General features: G+C 34.4%; 1 pseudogene; it reads right to left on the bottom strand.

Moving 5' to 3' along the window:
* Positions 1–6,460: 6,460 nt before the first annotated feature.
* On the bottom strand, positions 6,461–18,739 carry LOC107869149 (annotated as a pseudogene).
* Between the last annotated feature and the right edge of the window lie 7,889 nt (positions 18,740–26,628).

Genomic DNA, 26,628 nt, shown 5'->3' with positions numbered 1-26,628 from the left:
TAGAGTCTGTTTTTCATCTACAATGAAGCATTGTGTGGTTCTTCAAGGTTTAATGTCCCTCCATGCCCCCACTTCATCAAAGGACAGTTCAAATAGCAAAAGATTGCTAGTTCTATTTCTTTTTCTGGGAATCACAATTCTATTTGCTCCTATCACCTTAGCGTGTGTATGGATAAGGTACAGAAGACATAAAAGGGCTTCTCAAAAAAATGATTCATTATCTTCCATAACAAGAGAAAGAATTTCATACTATGAATTGCTCCAAGCAACTGATGCGCTTAGCAAGAGTAATCTGATTGGTTCTGGAAGTTTTGGCTCTGTTTACAAAGGTGTTCTAAAAAGTGGATATGCCATTCCAATTAAAGTGTTCAATCAAGAGCTTTGACATGGAATGTGAAGTTCTGTGCAGCCTTTGCCATAGGAATCTCGTAAAAGTCATTACTAGTTGTTCAAACCTTGATTTTAAGGCTTTAGTACTCGAGTATATGCCAAATGGAAGTCTTGAGAAGTATTTGTTTTCACACAACTACTTCCTCGATATCAGTCAAAGACTAAGCATAGTGATAGATGTCGCATGTGCATTAGAATATCTTCACCATGGGTGCTCATCGCCTGTAATTCATTGCAATTTGAAGCCTAGTAATGTTTTGTTGGATGAGTATATGGTTGCCCACCTATGCGAATTTGGCATTTCAAAACTACTTGGTGAAGATGAGAGTGATTTGTACAATAAAACCTTAGCAACACTGGGTTATATTGCACCAGGTATGTCTCTTAGTTTTTCTGATTTGTCCTTTTTTCCCCTACCTAGAAAGTATAGTGTCACGACCCGAACCGGGGCCCTGGCATGAGTAGGCATTGGGGTAACTGAAAAAAACTGAGATAAGAATGGGTGGAGTCTCACCCTCACTTTCTGATGCTCTATATCATACTGACATTACTACTAGAATATGAGAGTCTGGCTCGGTCACTTTTACTATTATCTTCTTCTTAGCATTAAGCCATCATCTTAAGATTGAGAGATCCCTTACTAGACTCTAAATAGAACTACCCTTACTGCTCTCTAGGGTATGAAAAACAACAATACACGTAATTAATAGAAATTAACCCGAATGACTACATCTGGAAGTGGAAAACCCACTACTAATACCACCTTCTGAGACACACTCTATCATTCTATAGCTCCAATAGTCATCACATAATACTAGAGCACTTAATTACTTCAAATCCTCATGAGTATCCCCCTAGTTGGAGTGCACACCCTCTAGCTCTTCAACTCTTATTTCTAATAGCGCAACCCTCAAGGACTCAAACTTAGACTCTAACGCTTAACATGGATGTCACCAAGTCTTTAATGAATCACTCTACTTCTGTCATAGACTACCAATAAAGCCACCTTAAAATTATATTCCTCTACCAAGAGAATCAGGATCATATCAAAAAGGCTCAACACTATCAATTAAAGTTCCTTAACTTGGCTATTTAGAATACCATATACCATCTAACTAGTCCTTTTCCCACCTAGCAACTCAACGGTACCACTAGCCACACACAACATATAATAGCCTTAGAATAAATACCGCAACTTTAAACCACCCTGGGCATACTTCTACATCATACATACACCATTATACTTCATTACGAAATAAAATAAACTTAGGCACTTGCATACACTATTCAAGCCTATAGATCACTTCCCTATAACTAGTATCATTAATCAAGAAATCATCACATCCCCCTTCATGGCCATCAATTGTTTCAAACTTAATGTCTAGTGCTAAACATGATTTACAATCTAACCATACACATAAATTTTTCACTTGGAAACTATGAAATAAACATCACGAAAAGACTAGTGCACTAGAACTTCATAACCATAATAATTGATCATGACCTAACGGTTTTCCTTATCATAATCCATTAGCATGTACTATTTCAGCACATCAAGCCTACTAATTTAATCCCACAAAATATGCGTCATCAAACTCTTGCCACTATTTACCACCACACCATTTAAATTCAAGCCTATAGTTTAGTATCAATTATTTACCACCAATGAAGAATACAACATAATATAAATATACTAATCCATCAAATTGGGACATTCTACCCAAATATCTCAAAAATCTACTACATTCCTTCTCACAAGTGGTACTAGTTTACAACTACCAATGAAAAGAAGGGCAAGGGGGGTTAAAGCCTCATAATAGACATGGTCAACCTTATACTTATATTATAAGCCCGCACAATCGTATCTACTTATACTTCTTTCTCACATCACAACTACTTACCCAAGCGTACATTTACACTACCTTCAAAGTTCACAACAACCATGAGTCTATACTTATAACCTACTAGCTAATCTTGCCATTTTCATACTTCAAGCAAGGACAATTCACCTCGCCTAATAGCTCTTTCTCTATCTTCTACTAATAAACTAACACACAAGGACGAATAGCTTCATTACCAAATCTATCTCATGCAAAAAGATTCAGCTATACATGTATTCAACCAACACGAGAATAACACGTTGAACGACAAATTGCTAGTGAATTGAAATAGGCCTCACACGGATTCACTAGACTTTGATTTTTGTGGTTTGAACAAGAAAATGAAATGAATGACAAGGTAACTATGCTAGTGAATCGAAAGAGCCCCACACGGCTTCACTAGACTTTTTAGTTTCATCAACACGATGATAAAATATTTTCAAGGGATGGAAACTTGTCACACAATATTCCATAATCTGAGAATACACATCTTACTTTGTATAGATAAAAAAATCTGAGTAAAATATTTCCCCCACAGATTATCATACAATCCACACATGCTACTAGCTACCAATGGGTCATGACACCGATACTTTAACTTATACTACTATTTGGGTGTAAATACAATTCCAACACTTCTACTACACATCTTTTCCCTTAAGCATGACATCTGCAATAATAATTTCTGAAAAGGACAGAATATACTCATTACAGAAGGCTGAAAAGCACGATTTCATTAAGATCAAGGTTCACACTAGAACCAATACACTCTGAAGCAATAACGGACTCTTCTCAAGTCCTTGCACAATTTTAAGATCATATATGACGCGATCCGAAGGGACCATACCATTTAGACTCTAAACTTCTACACTTGAATTACCCCAGTAATGTGATGGGTCTGAGAACATCAGAGTAAGGAAAGAATTTGGGATGATTTTACTTTCATATGAACGTCACCATAGAATGAATTAAGGTATGAAGGAGGAACATTCTGACTCTATTGGAAGAACTAGAACATGAAGAAAGAGAGACATTCCTAAACGCCTTGTAGCCTCTTGCTTATAAGTGTGGCGCGCTACACATCCATAAATAAGACTCTACCCGATGTGATTTCATAGAAACCCTGGGACCATGAACGATGATTCGATACCAAGTTTATCACAACCCAAACTAGGGTCCTGGCCGTGATGAATATTTCAAACCATAAAGGCCCAAAACACCCCTATCTATCTGGTAATCATGCACATGACTTATATGACAAAAGAAATACGGAAGATACACAATATAACGAAAACATGGTCAAAAATCATATGAAAACAATAATGGGGAATAATGTCCCATAATTCTCAATCAATATCTCAAAAACGTCTACCAAATCTCTACTGCATAACCGAAACAAATAACTATCTGAAAATTGGGACAAGGCCCCCAGTAGAACCAAAACTACTAAATGATAAATGAACAGACATAAGGCCTTTCGAAATATAAAAGGCTCACCACTTGATTCTGCAAATCTGTTGAAAGAGATCTACTGGTTATCTGGACCCCTAGATTGTGCCTTCGAACCTGGGAGGAAAAGGGGTCAATACAAAAGTACTAGTACGCAGAGAAATCAAAACAAAATACAATATTTTTTCAAAATATAGGTGAGAGCCAGTATAAAGTAGTTTCGTATCAAATCATTTGAAAACACATGGGCATAACGTAATAGTTTTCAACATCAATGTAATTCAGCTGAGCTAGGTGAATACCAGATATATAACATTTACACCAACTGTCAAACCTCGTTTTCTGCCAAGATTAGAGTATAAGTGAGGGGAATACATACAAGATCACACAGCAAGGTATCTCGACCCAATAAATTATGGTAGTGCACAAGATCACAAAGCAGGGCTCCTAACCATAGTCCCAATTTGGGAATGACATAAAGTCAGGTACGCAAGATCACTTAGCCCGGTACTAAATTCCAATGTGGCAAACATGGTTTCCAGCGATGAGCCCTTACACTCAAATGCCTTCTTCGGGCATCCACCTATCTCGTATAAAATCAATACATTCAACTCCAATTAATTCAACCACATATCTTATTCTGTAGGGTATCGTCATACCCGACTTGCAAGCCATCAATATCATATCATTACTTCATGCAACCATTATATTCATCATATTTCAACATAATAACCCTCTCCTTGCTAATCAAAAATCATATCCACTTTTAAAATAGTTCATGTCATGCTTGTCAAGATGATTTCTAACAATTCACATCATATGAAAATTCAAACAATTTCATATCAAGAGAGGGGTTTCATATAATTCATGCTCTGAAGTTAACATCTTTTGAATCACAAGCATATGCATATATAATATATCAAACCACTTTGGAAATAGGCATAAAGACTAAATCAATATCATAAAGATGCTTAAAACATATTTATATTCATAAATTCAAAACCCTCATTTTTAAAACATGAATTTTTTTAAGCCCATGAGATTTTTGAGATAACCCCACGTACCTCTATATGTGAAAATAATAGGTGCTTCTTGAAGCTTACGATTTGGTATTCCAAATCTCTAGTTTGTTTTGAATTCCCATGGTTGAATCTTGAGTTACTAGAGAAAAAATGAGATTTTTCCCTTTACTAGGGCATATATAGAGGGTAGGAATGGGTAGAAAAGACCAAAATACCCTTGAGTGAAATTCTGAAACTGGATCCCCATTTTGGCCCCAGTGCAACGCGGAGCTTGGGAAAATGCCAATTATTGAGACCTGGAAGTTTGGCGCGAAGCGGGATTATCACGGAGGCTTGCTGGAAATTGATGAGTGCCATTTTGGCCTATGGCGCGATGTGTCATGCACTGAAATGGCATTCGTCTTACAGATGAAACTTAAAATATCCATAACTCCTTACCTAGTTATTGGATTTTGACAAATCTTATATCGTTGAAAAGCTTATTAAATTATCTACAATTTGGTATATAGTAGGCCACCCAGTTCATTATATACAATGAGTTATGGTTGATTGAAGTTGACCCAAGTTTCGATGCTTACTCAAACTCGAACAGTTGGAAATCTTTCAACTCGTCCTTGAGTTAAGGGACTTCTATGATCTTAATTCATGCTCAAATAGATTTCTACACTACATAATTGATCAACACACTAAATTTTCATTGGATTTACGGATTTTTTAACCTTTATGAGAAGAAATGACGATTTACATTCTAGTCCAAAAATGTGGGGTGTTACATATATTGCATCTTTAAATTAATTATTTGACTGTAGAGTATGGACGGGATGGTTTGGTATCAACAAAGTGTGATGTCTATAGCTACGGGATCATATTTCTAGAAACGTTTACTAGGAGAAAGCCTAATGAGTTTGAGGGAGATCTTAGCTTGAAGCAACGGGTGAGTTATTCACTTCTAGAGGCAGTATTGGACGTCGTAGATGCCAACTTGCTAACATCAACTGGCAATCTCTACATAAGGAGCTAGATGTAGTGGCATCAATCATGAAAGTGGCATTAGATTGTTGTGCTGAATCTTCGGCAAGAAGGACTAACATGAAAGATGTTGTAGGGATGCTACAGAAGATCAATATTCAACTTATTACATGCTAAGCATGCTCTTGGAATCTCTCGTCGCTTCAAGTCATTTGTTTGTTGCAAATGTTCGCTAAATTAGTGAAATCATGTAAATATTTCTTTCTTTCCTTTGTTTTAGCACTAGATTTCCTGTTAATATTAATGTTGCAAAATGGTGGAACTTGTAAATATAAATTGAATAACTAAAACCTAATTAATCCTCTTGAAAATCTTAAGCAGAAGAATTTTTTTTAAAATTGTGAGGAATTAACATGAATACAAATAGCAATTAATACAGTAAATGTTATACATGGGAAACACTGATGACACATAACATCATGACAACAAACAAAAAGAGAAATAACAAAAAAAACTTCATAAAGCTTACATGATAAGAAAAAAGGGTAGCACGGTGCGCAAAGTATCTTGTATTCACAGAAGATATAGACAAGTGTCGCACCCAAGGATTGTAATGCAGGCAACTTGCCTGCCACAAACATCAGTGACTAATTCCACGACTAAAATATGTGACATATAAGTTCCTCAATGGTAAATGAAGAAGAAAGATAATTAAGTCTCTAAATTTCTCTTCTTTCATTACAGTACAAATCAACCGCCATTCTTCAAGATTTTCCAAATTAACCAAATCTTTAAACCACAACTATTTTTGTTTTCATGTTGTTGCTCATTGCCCTGCCATTTCCAAACTATATCTTTTAATGAAGGATTTAGGGATTGATCACCAAACTTCCTGTATTCTACAGTATCTCCAGATTTTTTTTTCACTTCTACAACATGGAAAGCTGGCGTAATTTCAAATATCTCTGCATCAATTAGTCATTTCCCTTTTCTCCCTTCCTTGCTTCCTTGCATTTTCACCGTCCCGTGTTTCTTCTTCACTATTGAAGATATAATACATGTAGGACGTCACATAGGAAATGAATTTCCATCTAGGACTCCATCAAGAACGCATGTGCCTACTTGTTCAACTTTATACAAACTTAAATGTATAGTTGTGCACATCAGAAGTTGGAGGGCATCTATAGATGCTAAATAAGGCCAAGTTGAAGGGCACGTTTATGTATTATGCCTCTAAAATAGTAAAATTTTAGGTAAGATGGTCACAAAGGCAAAGCCACATAAGGTAAAGGTGCTTAGATTAAACTTTGAGATGAGACGAACCCGCAAGTGAAGCAGAAATTACAGTGTGAAATTAACTGTTGGACTATCTTAGTGAAATTTTTGACTTCTCTATTGAACAATTTCAACATAGTACGAGGCCACATAAAAATGAATTTTACGTGCTCGGATAATTAAAAAAAATTAGACCGGCCCATATACGAGCATGATTGGACATGTCAAATAATAATCAAGTAAATAAAGTGTGTTCTCCCAAATAGTTTAAGCATTAAAATAAGATAGTCATCATACAATTCTGATAGTGTTTTGAGATTTGAAGTTTTGATGATGGACATATGAATGAAACATGTTCTGCAATCTGGTCCTCACATGCATTGCACATTGAAGCTGATACAAGGCTGACAAAGCATAAAGAAAGGAGTGGATAAACAAGAAAAGTCAGATATATTTTCATACTTATCACATGCAGCAAAGAGGGTGAAAAGGAGAAGATAAATGCAAACACTTGAGGATTGAGTTGATCAAGGAGTCCTACCAGACTAAGGAATAAGAGAGAAACAGTTCTATTCAACTAAGGAGTGAAACTACCTTGGAGTCCTATTCAAGATAGAAGAGTACATCATCTAAAGGACTCCATCAAGGGGTTGGCTTAAATACAACATACGAAATTCAAAGTTTCACTCATGCGCTGACAAGAAAATCATTAATCAGCATATCAATTCGCTTACTTGAAGAAGATCCTGGTCCTTTTCTTAGCAAGTCGTAGACTTTATGTAATAGATTGGTTCTTTGAGTTGTAATGAGTCTTTTATTTTAGTCTCAGTGAAGTATAAACTGAGTTAGGAGTTGTGCCTTCAAGTTAGGGAACTCGAGGACTTGGGAACACTTATCTTGGGAAGATTTGTGTATTTGTAGAAATAGGAGTTAGAACTTTTAATTCCTAGTTTACAAGAAGTCTTGTAATTTATTGATTGTTGAGGCTCAAGAGTAATAGTGAAGATTGGGGTTATCCGGTAGAAGTACAGGTCGTGGTTTTTTATACCTTTCTTGTTTTGGGTGTTTTCCACGTAAAAATACTATGTTTATCTTTTACTTCAATGAACCACATTAGCCTACTTGTTCCATAGATAGGCAACTAGTAGAGTATAATGTTAAAATTAGTAGGGCACACACTCTAACAAGTGGTATCAGAGCGAGGTTGTCTTAAATAAGATTAGCACCTAAGAAAAGATCACTATGATGAATTTCGAACCTCCTACTGGTCATAGTGGAGGTCAGTCAGCTACTAGACCTCCACTCTTTGATGGTTCTCACTTTATCTAGTGGAAAGCCAGGATGGAAATATTTATCTAAGGTGAAAACTACGAGTTATGCGATAGGATCACTAATGGTCCTACTATTCTAATGAAGTTAGTTGATAGTGAACAAGTCAAGAAATTAAGGAGTAAATTTCCAGCTGATGACTTGGTGGCATTAAAGAAAAATGCAAAGGCTAATAACATTGTAGTTTGTGGACTAGGACCGTTTGAGTACAATAGACTGTCAACTTATACCACTGCTAAAAAGATTTGGGATGCACTAGTAAATGCACATAAGGGTACCTCTCAGGTAAGAAAATTCAAGATTGCTCTTCTTTTTACTGAGTTTGAAGTGTTTAAGATGAAGGAGAATGAATCCTTGCATGAGATAGTGACAAGGCTTACTGTCTTAACAAATGAGCTGACCTCTTTGGGAAAAGTCATTACTGAGGAGGAACAAGTTGAAAAGGTGTTGAGGGTATTCCCAAAATCAAAATGGAATGTTAATGTGACTGCAATTAGGTAGGAAAAGGATCTCACAACCATGACACTGGATGAACTAGTAGGAAATTTGAGGACTTATGAAATGGAAATTTATGGAACTAATGAAAAAGCAACCCCTGTGAAAGTCTTGAATTTAAAGGCCTCAGACAGTGATGATGAAGTTAAACTTGACCAGGAACAAGTTACCTTCATAACTAAGAACTTTAGTAACTTCTTTAAGAACGAAAGGGAACAGGTAGCAAGAACGTTTCAATGACAATCCAAATGGATGTTATAAGTGTGGAAAGATTGATCATCGGATCATCCAGTTTGAGAAATTGAATGGAGGAAGGAAAGGACTGAGAAAGAATTGAAAGAAAAATCCAAAATGAAAAAAGAATATGCTATGGTAGCATCTTGGGGATCAGATTCAAATAATGATGAGATTGATGAAACAACATTCATGGCCTTCAAAGATTCTGACTTAGAAGAAGAAGATGATGCTTCTGATACTTGAGCTTAAATAAAAATTGCATTTATTTTCAAAAACAAAACTTGTTTCTATGATGAGTACACCAATTGATGATTTCCAAGAATTAACTTCTGATAGGGATGAGTTGTTCAACAGTCTTGCAAGTCTAAAATTTAATCTGATTTAAATCTTGCAAGAATATAGTTGAAGAAGAAAACTGCACTCTCAAGAAACAGGTTGCACAACTTGAGTCTTCAAAAAATGGTCTTAAGTCTGAAGTCCTAAAACTGACACTCACTGAAAATGGAAAAAAGGTCATGAGTAAAGAACAAGAAAGTACTAAACTAGAACTAGTCAAGTACAAACAAGAGTGTAGTGTTGAAATAGATATGGTGAATAAAATAAGTCAAGAAGTCTCTAAACTGAAGCTTGACCTTGAAAGAGCTAACAGGTGGACAAACTCTTTAAGAATTGTTCATAAGTTAAGTAAGAGGAATTACAGTGAAAAAGCAGGTTTAGGTTTCCACAAAAGTCTTGATGATCCTAAAGACTTGTGTTATATCTATGGTAACCTAGGGCATCCAACCACTGAATGCCTTGTGGCTACGAAAAGTAGATCTAGCAGTCAAAACCTGGCCAATAAGTTTTCTCAGACTAAGAGAAAAAGAACTGGTTTTGGTCAGAGAAACAGGTTACCTTACATGTTGCCTGCATGGACTAGATGAAATTTAATTCATCTATTTACTCATAAAAAGGACCCAATCTTGTCTTGGTTCCTAAGTCTAACCATTGATTTCTTGTAGGAAAATGTGAAAGACAGCAAAAAGCATTGGTACCTGGACAGTGCTTGCTCAAGACACATGACTGGTGATGGCAAAAAGGAAATCATTACTTGAGTTGAAAAAATAGGCACATCTGAATCAAGAGCACTGGAAGATGTCTATCTTGTAGAAGGATTGAAGCATAACCTGCTAAGTCTTTCACAACTGTGTGATAAAGGTAATAAAGTTATTTTTACTTCTGCAGGAGTCATAGTTAAGAGGATGGACACCAAAGAGATTGTTCTCACTACAAGGAGATACAAAAATATGTACAAAGCTTATATAATGGCAATTCCAAGAACAGAGTTAACTTTTCTGAGTGCAATGGAAAAGGATTCCCTACTTTGGCATAGGTGACTTAGACATGTAAGTCTAAAACAGCTAAACATACTTTCTTCCAAAGATATGGTATAACGTTTTCCCAAGACCAATTTCAAGGAAGAAAAGGTATGTAGTGCCTGTGTAAGGGGAAACAGGTAAGATCCTCTTTTAAGTCAAAGAACCATGTCAGCACTACTAAGTGCCTTGACCTAGTTCATATGGACTTGTACGGACCAATGAGACTTCAAAGCAAAGGTGAAAAAATGGATGTTTTTGTGATTGTTGATGATTATTCCAGATTTACCTGGACATTGTTTCTATTTTCATTAAGAAAATTGAAAAGAAACTAGTCACTACTCTAGTTTTCATAAGATCTGACCATGCTATAGAATTTAAGAATAACAAATTTTTAGAATTTTGTTCGACAAATGGTATAGATCATAACTTTTATGCTCCTAGAACACCATAATAAAATGGAGTGGTGAAAAGGAAAAATAAAACATTGAAGATATGGCTAGAACAATGATGCTTGCAGTAAATCTTGCTAAAAACCTTTGGGCTGAGCCAATTAGTACTGCAGAATATATCATAAATAGATGCATCTTCAGACCTATTCTAGAGAAAACTCCCTATGAATTACTAAAAGAAAGAAATCCAAACATTTATCATTTTAGAACTTTTGGTTATAAATGTTTCATTCATAATAATGGAAAGATTAATGTGGGAAAATTTTATGCTAAAAGTGATGAGGGAATCTTCTTAGGTTATTCACTTTATAGTAAGGCTTATAGGGTTCTGAACATCAGAACAAACTATTTTGAAGAACGTGTGAATGTAGTTTTTGATGAATCTTATGTTAAGACTACCTTCCAGGAAGGGAGTGAATTCGAGGAACAGGTTGGACAACCTAGTTCATCGATAGGGGGAACTGATTATGGAGGCATAGTGATAGAGGAAACTGAGCCACCAACTACCCCAGCTCAGAACATCTGTAGTGATCCTAGTAGCTTACTAGGATTGGTTCCAAAAGGTTACAAGTATCAAGGATCACATCCTATTAAGAATGATCTTACTGATCTCACTTCTGGGATTACCACAAGGTCTGGATTGAGAAGCATGTGCGCTTTCAAAGAATTATCGTTAGAAATTAAGCCAAAAAAATTAACTGAAGCACTGCTTGATGTTGATTCGATTATAGCCATGCAGGAAGAGTTAAATCAGTTTGAGTGAATCAAAGTATGACACTTAGTTCCCCTTCAAAAAGATAGAACTATAATTGGAACTAAGTGGATGTATATAAATAAGGTTGATGAGCATGGAACATTAACAAGGAACAAGGCAAGATTAGTGGTCCAAGGGTACAATCAAGAAAAAGGCATAGACTTTTCCTCCTGTAGCCAGAATTGAAGAAATCAAATTACTTGTTGCTTTTGCGGCTTATATGGAATTCATTCTCTATTAAATGGATGTCAAGAGTGCATTCTTGAATGGTATTCTCAAAGAGAAGGTGTATGTCAAACAATCTTTAGGATTTGAAAGTAAAGAGTTTGCTGATAATGTTATAAACTAGACAAGGCTTTGTATGGACTGAAACAAGCTCCAAGAGCTTGGTATGTGAGATTGTCAATGTTTCTTCTGGAGCATGGCCACACTAGAGGTAAGATTGACAACACTCTTTTCTTAAAAACTAATGAAAAAGATATGTTGGTTGTACAGGTGTTTGTTGATGATATTATTTTTGGCTCCACAAACATGAATATGACTCATGATTTTGCTAAACTCATGAGTTGTGAATTTGAGATGATCATGATGGGGGAGCTAAATTTCTTCTAGGGATTACAAATTAAACAAACAGCATCTGGAACCATGATCCATCAGTAGAAGTATGTCAAGGAGCTTCTTAAAATATTTTCTATGGAAGAGGCAAAAGAGATCAGCACTACAATAGCCACTGCGACAAAACTTGATTTGGATGAATAGGTCCTGGTGTGGAGAAAAATTTGTATAGAAGAATGATAGGATCACAATTGTATCTCATAGAAAGTAGGAAAGATATTTTGTTCAGTGTGGGGATATGTACAAGATTTCAAGCAAATCATAAAGAGTCTCATCTAAAATCTGTGAAAAGAATTTTAAGATATCTCAAGAGAATCAGTGATCTTGGCCTATGGTATCCGAAAGGTAGTAACTTCAACTTGGTAGGATACTCTGATGTTGATTATGTAGGATACTTGGTTGACAGGAAAAGAACCACAGGCATGGCACACTTCCTTGGATCATGTTTGATTACTCGGTCTACTAAGAAACAAAACTCAGTAGCCTTGTCTACTGCTGAGGCTGAATATGTTGTTACAGGATCTTATTATGCTCAGTTGTTGTGGATTAAACAACAACTCATGGATTTTGGTATAGATGTTGGATGTGTTCCTATTTTTTGTTATAACACAAGTGCTATTAATATTGCTAAGAATCCTGTTGAACATAAAAGAACTAAACATATTGATATTAGACATCACTTTCTTAGAGATAATGTTGAAAAAGGTCTTATATCAATTATGTTTTGTTCTACTAAAGAACAAATTGCTGACATATTCACTAAGGCATTAAGCAGGGAACATTTTGAAAGAATAGGTTATCCTTGGGGATGATTAAAATAGTATAAATCTCCCTCTATGACTGACTAGAATAAGGTGCCTTTAAGTGATTGATGATTAATCCAGTCTTACACATTTAGTTGTGTGTTCTAATTCCAAGATTTGAGAGTAAATTGCCTCATTCATGTGTTGATTTTGTAGAAAGGCTGGAACACTCAAGAAACTTTGTCCATTTTATTTTCAAAATTAAGGTATGATTACATTTTACCAATACTTGCATAAAGAGAAACAGGTTCACTACATGGTCCCTTGCTACTTCCTCAACCGCCAAAAATCCAAAAGTCTTTCTATTTTAAAAGGCTGCCACCATTTTCCCATTATCACTGAACATCTCTATCATTATGTTTCTTCACCAAATACACTTCACCCTCGATTCAACTTCTTTCATCTCCCTTTTAAATACACTTTTTTCTTTTCTTCATCACTAATTCTCTTCACTAACCAAATCACTACCTCAACTATTCTCTCAATCATGGCTTCATTCTCCTCCTCTGACTCCTCCAATCTCTATGACTCTATTCCTACTGCAATTATTCTCCACCTCACTACAAATGAAACCTAGTCTATTCCACTTATCATTCACTTTAAATTGTTTGATTTTTCCATTTTTCAGAATCTCCAAAACCCATTTGCTCAATCTGCCTCCAGTTAATCATCCTTTCCCAATCCCACACCACCCTCTCCTATTTCTGTAGAAATTCTTGACCCTGATGATGTCCCAATTGCAAACTTAATCCCAAAAAAGTCAAGATCTTAGTTGAAAAGAAAACATCCTTCCTCTACCATTGTTGTTGAGGACTAAGATCTTATGGAGCCTCTCATTGCTAACCCTACTCCAAGAACCTCTCATACTCATCAAAGGAAACATCAAAAAGAAACATCCCTTGCTAAAACTCTTTAAACCAGTAAGAAAATATGGGTTGCTACATCGGCTCCTACCTCTCCTACCTCCCAATCACCAGATATACTTCTTTATTTGGTACAAAGAGGCAAGACTGCCAATCGCATGATTCCTAAACCCTCAGCTTTTTGTACTCATTCTTCTAAGCCCAAATCTGCTTCAAAGTCCTCTTCCTTTTCCAAGACCACTACTCCAAGAATTTATTCACCACTACTCCAAGAATTTATTCTCATTCAAGGAAATAAGTTGAGATACCTGTTCCTTCTGACTCATCTACATTTGAGTCACTTTTGACACTCCCCCTGCTCTCTCTACTAACTCAGATGCTGATTTTGAGTATGATGTGGATACTCCTGCTGACAAAGCTTCTCAGTCAGCTCATATTATCCACTTCTAAAGAAGTAAGTTAGCTAGAGGACGTGTTGTTACTAGTTTTGAGGGCCCTGAAATGGATGTCTTGGTCTCAAAAGTGGAAGCTCAGGGGTCATCACACTTGGTTCTTCAAGGTGATCATCAACGTAAGTTTGGAAAAGATGAAGTGTATGAGTTTTATACCAATGGAGTTACCATTGGAGAAATATTTTCTACCACTGTTCATGGGATTACCATCAATCTTTATGCTACTGACCTTGCTCAAACTTGAATATTCTGGGGATGGGGTCATTATGTCAAGGTTACCTGGCCTCCTCTTGATAATCTTTCTTCTTCTCTTGATATATCTAGAAATTTCTCTAGAAACCCTTAACTTTTCACTCATCGTAGGGTCCTACATGACATATCCCCACTCTATCAGTTTTACTTTGATGTTGTTCACAAAATGCTCCTTCCTCGATCGAAAAGAAGGACTATAGCCAGTTTTCTTGATCTTACCCTGATGGACCTTCTTAATACTGAAGTGTAGATATACCTACCTCGACTCATGATTCAGCACATGCAGAGGTTCTTACTTCAAGATAAAAATGGTCATGCTTTGCTATATGAATTTTGGCTCACTTTTGTTTTTGAGGATTTCAATATACTTGTCAAAGTGTGGTCTCTCCAAACCACTAAGGATGTCATAGGGTCAATGAACCATAAGATATTACCTGTTTCCATGAGAAGTTCCAATAAACCTGTGCAAAGGTTAAGGAATATAGTTGCAGCAAAGACTGTTGAGCTGGAGGTTTCTCAGGCTAAACTAGAAGCTGCTCAAGCTACCCATGATAATGAGAAGAGCCCTCTACGTGATCAAATTGCCTCCCTAATAGCTTCTTTGGAACATGAACGATCTGAGAATGTTAATATTGTTAGGAAATTGACCTCCCATATCCCCTCCTCCTCATCTACTTAGCCTCTATCTTAGTTTTCTAGGATTGTCTCTTTTTTATTTCCTTCCCTAGTTACTTGTTATCTCTTGTGCTATTTTGGTAACTTTAATTGTATCCTGATACTGAATGAGATATACTTATTTGCTTAAATGTGTTTCCCCTATCTTTTCATCTTGTATTAATGTTCTATTACTTTAAATTTTGATTGTTTTAGTGATAGCCCCAGTGGCCATGGATTATTAAATGTCTTTCACTTTCTGGGTCCAGCTTTTCAATGATGTCAAAAGGGGGAAGAATAGATTATGTAATGCTTATAACTCAATTGACTAAACCTGTTTTATTTTGTGTTCTTTTGTTTAAATTCCTTTATTAAGTATGTCAGGACTTTATGAATGATGTTATGTTGCTGAGTTTGTCATCATCAAAAAAGGATAATTTTTTAGGGGTTTTGAAGTTTTGATGACGGACATATGAATGAAATATGTTCTGCAATCTGGTCCTCACATAGATTGCACATTGAAGCTGATAGAAGGCTAACAATGCGTAAAGAAAGGAGTGGATAAACAAGAAAAGTCAAATATATTTTCATACTTATCACATGCAGAAAAGAGGGTGAAAATAAGAAGATAAATGCACACACTTGAAGATTGAGTTGATCAAGGAATCCTACCAGACTAAGGAATAAGAGAGAAAGAGTTCTATTCAGCTAAGGAGTGAAACTACCTTGGAGTACTATTTAAGATAGAAGAGTACATTATCTAAAGGACTCCATCAAGGGGTTGGCTTAAATACAACATACGGCATTCAAGGTTTCACTCATGCATTGACAAGAAAATCATCAATCAGCAAATCAGTTCACTTACTTGAAGAAGAACCTGGTCCTTTACTTAGCAAGTCGTAGACTTTATGTAATAGCTTGGTTCTTTGAGTTGTAATGAGTCTTTTATTTTAGTCTCAGTGAAGTATAAACTGAGTTAGGAGTTGTGTGTTCAAGTTAGGGAACTCGAGGACTTGGGAACACTTATCTTGGGAAGATTTTTATTTTTCTAGAAATAGGAGTTAGAAGTTTTAATTTCCAGTTTACAAGAAGTCTTGTAATTTGTTGATTGTTAAGGCTCAAGAGTAATAGTGAAGATTGGGGTTAAATTCTGTAGAGGTACAGGTCATAATTTTTTACACCTTTCTTGAGCTGGGTGTTTTTCACGTAAAAATACTGTGTTCATCTTTTACTTTAGTGAACCACGTTAGCCTACTTATTCCACAGATAGACAACTAGTAGAGTATAACATTAAAATCAGTAGGGCGTGCACTCTAACAGATAGTAACCTTAAAACTCCCCATATAAGCTACTTCCTTTAGCCTTGAGACGATAGTGGATGCGGAATTTTGTGTCGTGAATCTAGCATCCGATCTACAGATCTTATCTTTCTTGAACAAGCTAGAGAGATCAAAAGCAGGAGAAAGAGAGATGATATCGAAAGCATTCAAACAAGTAGGATTCATTGTTAATGGATGTTGCTCTATGTGTCCTGAAGAACTTTCTGCATCTAAATCATCCACAATGTCGAAAATGCTACGAGGCGATTTGTCTTGTTCTTGATCCAGCATTGGTGGTTTATCAATTTATTTGAATCCTTTCTTGAACCTATTATTGTTCATTAGCTTAGCTAATGTCATTCTTGAAAATGGATTTAAATCCAGAATTCTTGAAAGAAGTTTTTTCACTTCAGAATGGAAATGTTCAGGACATTTGAATTCCCCTTTACTAATTTTCTTGTATATTACCATTAAATTTGCATCATGGAATGGAAGATAACCAGCTAACAAGACAAATAAAATGATCCCACATGACCAAATATCCGCCTTTTGGCCATCGTACCCTCTCTTATTTAAGACCTCTGGCGCGACGTATGCTGGAGTTCCACATGTCGTGTGTAGGAGTCCGTCTTGTCTTTTGGTCTCGTATAGAGCACTCAGGCCAAAATCGGAGACCTTTAGGTTTCCAGTTTCATCCAGGATTATATTTTCAGGTTTTAGATCGCGATGATAGACACCTTGGCTATGACAGAAATGAATGGTCGTGGTTAATTGTTGGAAGTATTTTTGCGCCGCGGATTCCTCAAACCTCCCTTTAAAAGTTATTCCTTGATCTATGTAGTCTCGGTGTTTGGACCCACATGTTGTGTTGGAGGATTTATTTAGCTGAGTCCAACAAGTTTGCTTAAACAATCTGCCCCGTCTAAGAGGGACCTATCAGAATTAGATTTTAGCTACGGTGAAAATGTCTGTACATTGCTAAATATATAGAAATAATACGACTGTTTGGAACATAAGGGATACTCTGTGTGAAATTTAGAGATTCTCTAGTTTTACAGAATGACCTATTTTTCTTAAATTTCAAATTTTCTTTAGTATAATAAAATTAGAGAAAATACCCAATTAGCCCCCTAAATTATACCCAAAAAGGCTATGACACACCTCAACTTAAAAGGAGTCCTATAACCCGCCTGAACTAATTAAGAGTATAATTTTGACACCTTTAGTTCCTACGTGGCACATACGTGGCACACACGTATGCCTACGTGGACACTTCAGAGTGTTGTGCCACGTATGTGCCATGTAGGCACTAAGAGTATCAAAATTACACTTTTAATTAGTTCAGGGGTAATAGGACCCCCTTCAAGTTGATGCGTGTCATAGTCTTTTTGGGTATAGTTCAGGGGAGTAATTGAGTATTATCTCATAAAATTATTCGGAATGGAGATAGAAGATTCATTCGAGGAAGGTTTGTAATTTCTCATTTTCAACAATGTGAGACACGCACCACAAGAATGTCAAAGAAAATTTCAATTCTTGATGTGCCCACACAAGCAAAACACACATTTGTGTCCACACTTTAGTATGTGCCGGAACGGAGGTAGAAGGTTGTCTACAGGTTCAACTGAATTCAGTAGCTTTAGTCTAGATTAAATATTTTAATTAATAATATTCTCTAAATATTTAAAAAAAAATTAATTCAGAACCAGGCTATTAATGCCAGACACGTCACTATTTCTGAATTTTAAACCATAAAATTCAAGTTCTAACTCCCCGCTTCTCAAGGTTCAGTGTTACATTTTTATTGACAGCTTTACTTGCTTTCGATGAATTTGTGTAAAACATGTTAACGACACAATCACCGTTTGCAAGACTGTTTCCACGGCTCGAAACCGTGACCTCCTGATCACATGGAAGAACCTTTACCAGTTACGCCAATGAGTTGTTCTATCAGCTTAGTGTTTGGAGCCACCAAATAGCAAGTTTTGTTCATGTTCACTATTTGGCCAGAGATGTGCTCATAGCATAAGAGCTAGAGAGTTGCCTTTACCTAGAGAAACAATTAGTATAATTAGCATAGTATAACTAAGTGAGTGATAATAGTTAATGAAATTATTCTCCAATACAGAAAGTAATTCACTGGACAAAACTTGACCATCTAGGAAGGCTCTCATTGCCTGTGATAAATCCACAAGAGCCAAGTGGATTAAACTCGATTAATATTAAGAAGACACTACAGTATTAAGTTACTAAATGTGGCACTACTTTTCACCAACAATGCTAGAGCATGTGAAAGCAAGACTATTTACAAAGAACTAAGCACACAAAAATAAAGCAAGACTTGGTTGACTTGCCAAGTCTTTGGCTGATTAGAGGAATTTTTGCCACCATATTTAAAATTCTGATTGGAATGTGAAAGACTTGGTTGATTTGGTGGTATTAGTATTGATATAAATATTTAATTTAAAACTTTATCTATATAAATTCATCTTTTTTATCTCATGTGACTCCTTCCCACAAACTTAACTTTTTCATTCAATAGTTAAAAGTAGCGAACCACTAATTTTTTTATTGTACTATTTGATTTATGCTTTAGTTTTACTCGATGAAGAAGACTCTTGAATTTTGATTGATTATGTGAGATGGTGCCGACAAGGGCTCAAACAACCATGTACGTATTTTGTATTTCTTTTTCCAGCTATATTGTTATGAATAAAGTCTTAAGAAGGATGTGTGTATTGTATTTTTCCTTCTCTATTTATTTTTTTGTCTCTATCTATTACACTTTTTTAATTTAATTTTCTTTGAATTTCTGTAGAAAGTCTGTATTTTTATTTGGGTTCAAATTAGTTATCTGTGACTTTGTTGAAAATTTGCTAACTAATAATCAATGTTCACAATTTACAGTTCATTGCTTAAAATTAAGAATTAATTTTAAATTTTATAATACATCCCGAATTCTTGCTTCTTGTCATACTTATAAAGATTTAACTAGTATACGTACTCGCGCGATGCGAGGACAATTCTAAGAAAAGTAATTTGCACAAACAATAGTATCCATGAAAAATAGTAAAGACATAAATACTTCACTTGCAATTGATGACATTAAATATGCCATCCATAACCAACACATCTACTAAAGACCAAAAGCAAAACAGATCAATCATCTTTTAATATGCAAGACAAAAATCACTCATAGGACTCATTTTTTGAATATCTTGACAACATTAATATTGACTTGCAAAGCTCATTATGGCAACAATTCATTATTCAGCAAACTAGACATCAATGCTATATTCCAATAAAACTCTCAATAACATCCTAAAAAGAAAAAAAAAAATTTAGGCAAACATCATAAAATGAAATTTGCTCAATTGCCGAATGCGTGAGCAAGATCAACATTTATAGAACAATATCAAGCATTTAGTAACAAATCACTTTGTTGTAAACTTAACTCCATAAAAGCTATCTTTTGCAAAAGGAGAAGACTTCAAAAGGTGACCCCCTTTGCCACTTCTTGCAAGTTATGAATAATAATTAACTTTGAGTTGCCTCAAGTAGCTTGTTAGCAACAACGTTGAACCAAATAAATCAAATAAGATATGGATACATCTAAAAAAGGAAATTTTAAAAACTATTTTTGTCAATGAATAACTTCTTTTACACCGACTTCGGTGGTTCACATACTATAGTTATCTAAATCAACCTTAACAAATGATTATTAATATCATTCAGATCTGAAATAATTACACTCATGTACTCATGAACATGATAAAATTTCAACATTACAACTTCCTTTGATCTTCTCATCCCCTATGAAGAGTAATATGTATCATAGGATATCCTTAATACAACAATTTAAAATTGCAACTTCTTATCCAAAGTGGAGGTAGCTATTTCGCTTTTTGCATTCTGGGTACTATGTTAGCTTGCCGCCATTTCATTAATTTGACACCTGACATAGCATAGAGACAAAATTAGTTGATCAGAATGGTTAGTGAACATTGCAATAATTTTCTATAATTTTATTTGTAAGTTCTAAACATTAGAGCTATTCTCATTTATAGTTCTGTAAGTATAAAGAAAATGTTATTCTAGTCTCACAAAATATTGAAACTTATAGAGTAATGTGCTAAAAATAAATTTACATTAAAATTTTCGTTAATTAAATACAACTCGAGGGAACCACAATATATATCCAACATCCGTATGTAATCTAGATATAGAGGGAAAGGAAGTGTAGAATCGCATTTTATCTTTATTTCGTCAGAATCTGAAATATAAACTAATCATTTCACTACATTAGTCAGTTATTTGTTAGAATTTCCACTAATGAGTTTGTATGAAAATTATATTAGCTTATATAAAAACTACATGGAAGGATTGTATAAGCAATTGACACTGAGATATAAAATCATAATTTAAAGGTTAAACTCTAACAAACTAAGGATATCCTCATAATATTTTGAAAGACTCAAAACATGTAGTATTTTGTTCCAAAAAATAAACTTGTTTACTAAATACCTCCACCACTCTTCACTTTTTGACAGTATATCCCCTTTAGACACATAATAAGTCCGTTTGCTTTTCAATTTCTACCTAGAACTCATTTATCAAAAGTAGATCTAAGAGTTCTCTGAAAGCTGATCAAAATTTCCACACAGAGATATCAGAAATATAAATACGTCTGTCGAAACTCGAGATATGGGAAAAAACTTCTGAATGAAACCGCCATAAACTTTGCATTATTAAATAAAAATAATGAGCTAAGCAAACAATTGTGTCACAGTGAATTACAGTAGCTCAAAAAAGATGATGAGAGAGTATCACATTACACCATTACTGTGGCCATAAATTCATTAATTTGAAAAAAAGATGTACCAAAATAAGATCTACATGCCAGAAAATGAATTTACATATTTTACTCCACAAGGAGTCCCATAGTTTCGTGCTTAGATGATGCGTTCGTATATGAATTCTTTCTCCGCTGTTTGGAAGATTAAAATATATGAAGTTGTTCCGTAAATTATTTCAATAAAATAAAAGAGACAGAGATGTTGTACCGGAATATTAAACTCGTAACCAAACATACACTTAACAGTTCTTATAGTACAATCAAGTTTGATATTTCCTCCTCTATCCAACATTCAAAGATTTCTCCAAGTAATTAAATTTTTCTTAATCAATTCATCATTTCTGCATAAAATCTACCCTTTCCAAACTTCACTTTGTAAGATTATAACGGATATGTTGTTATTGTTGACGCAAAAGTTCAAAGTTGCGTTTTGAAAGTCTCTTATGTTTAACACTGGATAATGTACATGTAAAAGAAAGTTAAAACAACTACAAATACACAACTGTCCATAATATAACACTTATTATAAAGTCTCTTATGTTTAACACTGGATAATGTACATGTAAAAGAAAGTTAAAACAACTATAAATACACAGCTGTCCATAATATAACACTTATTATGAATCACATGAGAATAGTTAATAATTATCATATGAAGTGGCCAATAAACAACTTTCTTAATCTAGTTGAAATACAATTAAGAAATTGATAACAAACTTGAAGCAAAATTATGAGAAAAAATAAGAATCTAAATTGCTTGAAAGGCAATTTAGATATAAAGCAATCTATCAGGTCTTGTGAAACTTGATTTGTTTGTCTATGACTTAGGTAAAAAGTAGTAGTAGAATTTCATACCTCTTAAAATAATAGAGAACTTTTGGGGATCTTTCTCCTAAGACATTATAAAAAAATTGAGTAAGGAAAAGTTTGTAATTGAAAAATATTAGGTATCACACCAAAGACATATCTAAACACAAACAAAAGAAGACTACCAAAAAAAACATTGAGATGTAGACCATTCACTTGAACATATATTTGTGTTACACGTCAGTTATCAACTTGTCTACTTTGTAGTTAATTAGAAGAAACAATTTGATAAGGACTTAATTAGTCGAGTTCTTCGTCCTTTGAAATCTCCAAATTAAGCGAATAAAAGTCTTTGTGGATGAGTCATCTTCACCACCCGTTCTCTATTGGTCATTGGAATTGCTTAACTCTATGGAATTCAAATAGAACAAAGAATGGGATCAAAGTTGAAAGGTATGCAGAACGTCGGAAAAGGTTTAACAATATAATATTGCAAACTTGATCATTTCTTAGTTCTGAATGAAATTGTAATTTGAAAGCAAACAATACAGAATAAAGAAGAGAATTAGGAATATCAAAAGTCCATATCTTACCTCACAATCTAGCCAGTAATTAATTGTGATTCGTCACTGAAATTCGAGTAAACCACTTCCTAATAAGAAGTTGATCTTGTTAAATCTAGAAGTATCGAAAGCCGAACAGTGATTTGGTAGATATGGTGCATTCATCGGTTATAAAAGTGACATCCATTTTTGTGGAGAACGTGAAAGTGGAAAAGAAAGTTATTTTTGGAGTTGATAACTTGCCAAATTTAGAAATTTAAAGTAGATACATATTAATAAAAATACTAAAAAAAAATTAGAATATTTTGATATATCAATTACCACAGATATTTATTTTATGATTTTTTTGCTTAAAACAGAAAAATTATATAATGTGTAAATTAGTACGTCTGGTAATTTTTTATTTATTTTTCTTTTTCATTTTCTTAATGTGCAACTTGTATGGGGAAGTTAATGTATAGATTAGTATAATTTTTTCTTTCTAATTAGTTTTTTCTTTTAATATTTAAATTTATTTTTTCTTGTTTAAAAATAGAAATTTTCTAATGTTAATACTTGTAAGTCCAGAAATATTTTCTCTCTCTTATTACATATAAAATAGAATAGCGATAGAATATATACTTGTAATTAAAAATAGTTATATTTATTGTAAACTAAATATTTTATTTTATGTAAAGTGAAATTATCCCTAAATATTATGTATCTGCAAGTTTTTATTTTGTTTTTAAACAATTATGTAGTTGCTATAATAGCATTGATTTTAAAACAGCCAAAGTGCGGATAAATACTCAAACACTTGGCAGTCCTTTTTAATATTTTTTAAAAATATTTTGATAGAGGTTTTATGTTTTAATCTCTCTCTTTATATAATTTTATTAGCGAGATTATTAAATATTAAATTTTGTCTTAAAATGACCAAAATCTAAAAAAGATACCGAGGTCAAAAATTATAAAAAAAAAAAAAAAATAGGAGTTTCTTAATTAAATAATATTTGTTTAAAAGTTATTCAAAAATTAGTTATCTATTAAAAAGCTTCAAATATGAATTAATTAATTAATTGTCAAAATTTAAATTTTCTAAGGAAATTTTAAAAGTAAAATTCAAAAATAGGTAACTACTAACTAACCTATCTACTTCTTGTCCTTTCATTCTACCAGGAGAGTGAAGCAAGGGGATTCTTTGTCCCCTGCTTTATTCATTCTATCAGCAAGGTTCTAAGCAAGGCCTTAAATTCCTTATTTGAAGATACTCAATTTGTAGGGTATGGTTTACCCAAGTGAAGTGCTAATTCTAATCATCTTGCTTATGTAGATGACGCTACTATATTTGCTTCAACTAATAAGTATTCTTTGGAGAAAATTATTCAATCAGGGCAGAAGGTAAATAAGGATAAGAGTTATTATTATCTGCTTTGAAATGCAGCATCTAATGTGAGACAATTGGTGGAAGAGTATACAGGTTTTACAATAGGTCACTTTCCTTTAATATACTTAGGGTGTCCCATAACCCATGCTAGAAAAAGAAAAGAACATTATGCTGATCTTATCAAATGGGTTAAGACAAACTTACAAGCCTGGAAAGGAAATCTATTATCATATGAAGACAAAGAGGTGTTGATCACAAGTGTTTTACAAAGTGTTCCTATACATGTACTTTCTGCCATAGTTCCCCCTAAGTGTGTTATTAAGGAATTGCACAAAATCTTTGCTAAATTCTTTTGGAGTAACAAGGTCACTGGAAGGAGCAAACATTGGGCTGTTTGAGATAAAGTTTGCTTGCCCAAACAGGAAAGAGGACTGGATTTTAAATCTTTGTTTGATGTCTCACAATCCATGTATGCTAAGCTATGGTGGAAATTTAGAACAGAGAACACTTTATGGGCTACATTTTTATGGAACAAGTATTGAAAGAAATAATTACCTTCATTGGTTAAGGGGAGGGGAGGTTCTCAATAGTGAAAACATATGCTACATAATAGAAACTGCATTGAACAACACCTATGGTGAGAACCTAAGGGAGATTCAGTAAATATTTGGTATGATAATTGGACAATGTTTGGTCCACTTTATAATCATCAATCAGAGGTGGTTTCTTATCATCCTTTGACAGAAATTGGAGTATTTATGAATAAAGCAGACTGGGACTATGAGGAAATGCAAAATCACATACCTGCCCACATTGTGGATCATATTAGAAATCATATGGATTATGTCAGGCAATTTGAGATGAGGGATAAACCTTGGTGGACTAAGACAAGTTCTGAAAATTTTTTAGTAAAAAGTACATGGGAAATCTTGAGAAAAAAGGATGAAGTTTCAAATTTTTTTAAGAAGATCTGGGTGAAAGGACTTTCTTTTAAAATTTCATTCTTTGGATGAAGAGTATGGACTAACAGGGTCCCTGTTGCAGCAATTTTGGCTATCTGAAACCCTAATATATCTCAAGTTTGTTCTTGTTGTTCAGTACCATCCAGAGAGACCATGAAATATCCTTTTCTAAATGATGAAATAGCTATCAATGTTCGGAATTATGTGCCAAATACAGCTGGTATCATTGGTCCTCGGATTCAAGTAAAACAGACCATGAAAAAGTGGTGGGATACACATGGAAATGCTAGACAAAAGGTAATCTTTCATGCTATTCCTAATATTGTTTTATGGTTTATATGGAAAAGGAGAAACACAGTATTACATGGAGGAGTGTATTCTATAGGTAATGTGTTGCATGATATTAACACTACCCTTCAGAAGTTTATCAAACTGAAGTTTCAATAAACTGAGATTCCTAGAACTTGGCCTTATATGGTAGCTCTGCTTGATGGTTATAGGCCAAGTTTTCAGTGCAAATTTGTGAAATGGTTACCACCACCAGTTGGTTTGTGGAAATGTAACACAAATGGGGCCTCAAGAGGTAATCCAGGTGCTAGCTCTGTTGCTTTTTGTGTAAGAAATAGTTATGGTGATTTATTGGGTGCAAAGGGTTTGAAGATTGTTGATTCAACTAATCTGGTGGTTGAGGCTGAGGCTGAGGCTGTGGCCGTTAGAGAAGGTTTACAGCTGGAAAAATAATTTCCTTAATATCATCATTGAATCTGATTCTTTGGCTTTGGGGCACATTATTAATAGAGTTTGGGAAGTCCCGTGGAGTGTAACAATGGAGGTCAAGTCCATTAAAAGACTTATCGAGGCTATGTCAGTAAGAGTACAACACTCCTTGAGAGAGGGAAATATTCTTGCTGACTATTTTGCTAACTTGGTTTTTGATTTTGCAGGTACAGTTGAATATAGGAATTTCGAGGAAGTTCCAATTAAAGAAAAAAAGGATTATCAATCTTGATAAACTAAGTTTACCAAACATGAGAATCAGACACTTTGTTACAAATTTCACATCTTAAACAACCATACTTTCTGGTACACTTTTGTGATATGAATACTAATGTTGAGTTTAAAAGATTGACTTATTAATGTACTTTGTGAAGTCTGAAGTAATTTCGGTTGGTTACTATACCATGAACCTGGTGAGAGCTTTGAGGTGTTACGTATGGTATGAAACCAAGACTCACAAGTCAATATTAGGAGATTTTTTAATATTCCGTTTAGTACTTATACACTTATGTCACAGATCTTATTAATTCACTCTAGTTTTGACGCTCTTCACTTAAAATGATGGTATTAACCTATGTGGGTTCAGTTCATTAAGGAAAAAGTGTAAAGATTAGGGTGTTAGTACAGATTTGCAGAGTTTTAGTTGTACCTCTAATTTCCACTTGAAAATTCTGGCTTGGTATTTTGACTAGCATGAGCAGATGAATCCTAATAGCTTGAAACAGCTTGATCC

This window comes from Capsicum annuum, chromosome 4 (assembly GCF_002878395.1).
Source record: "Capsicum annuum cultivar UCD-10X-F1 chromosome 4, UCD10Xv1.1, whole genome shotgun sequence".
Lineage (NCBI taxonomy): Eukaryota > Viridiplantae > Streptophyta > Magnoliopsida > Solanales > Solanaceae > Capsicum > Capsicum annuum.
Note: the sequence above shows the minus strand (reverse complement) of the source record. Positions and strands in the feature narration are given on the sequence as shown.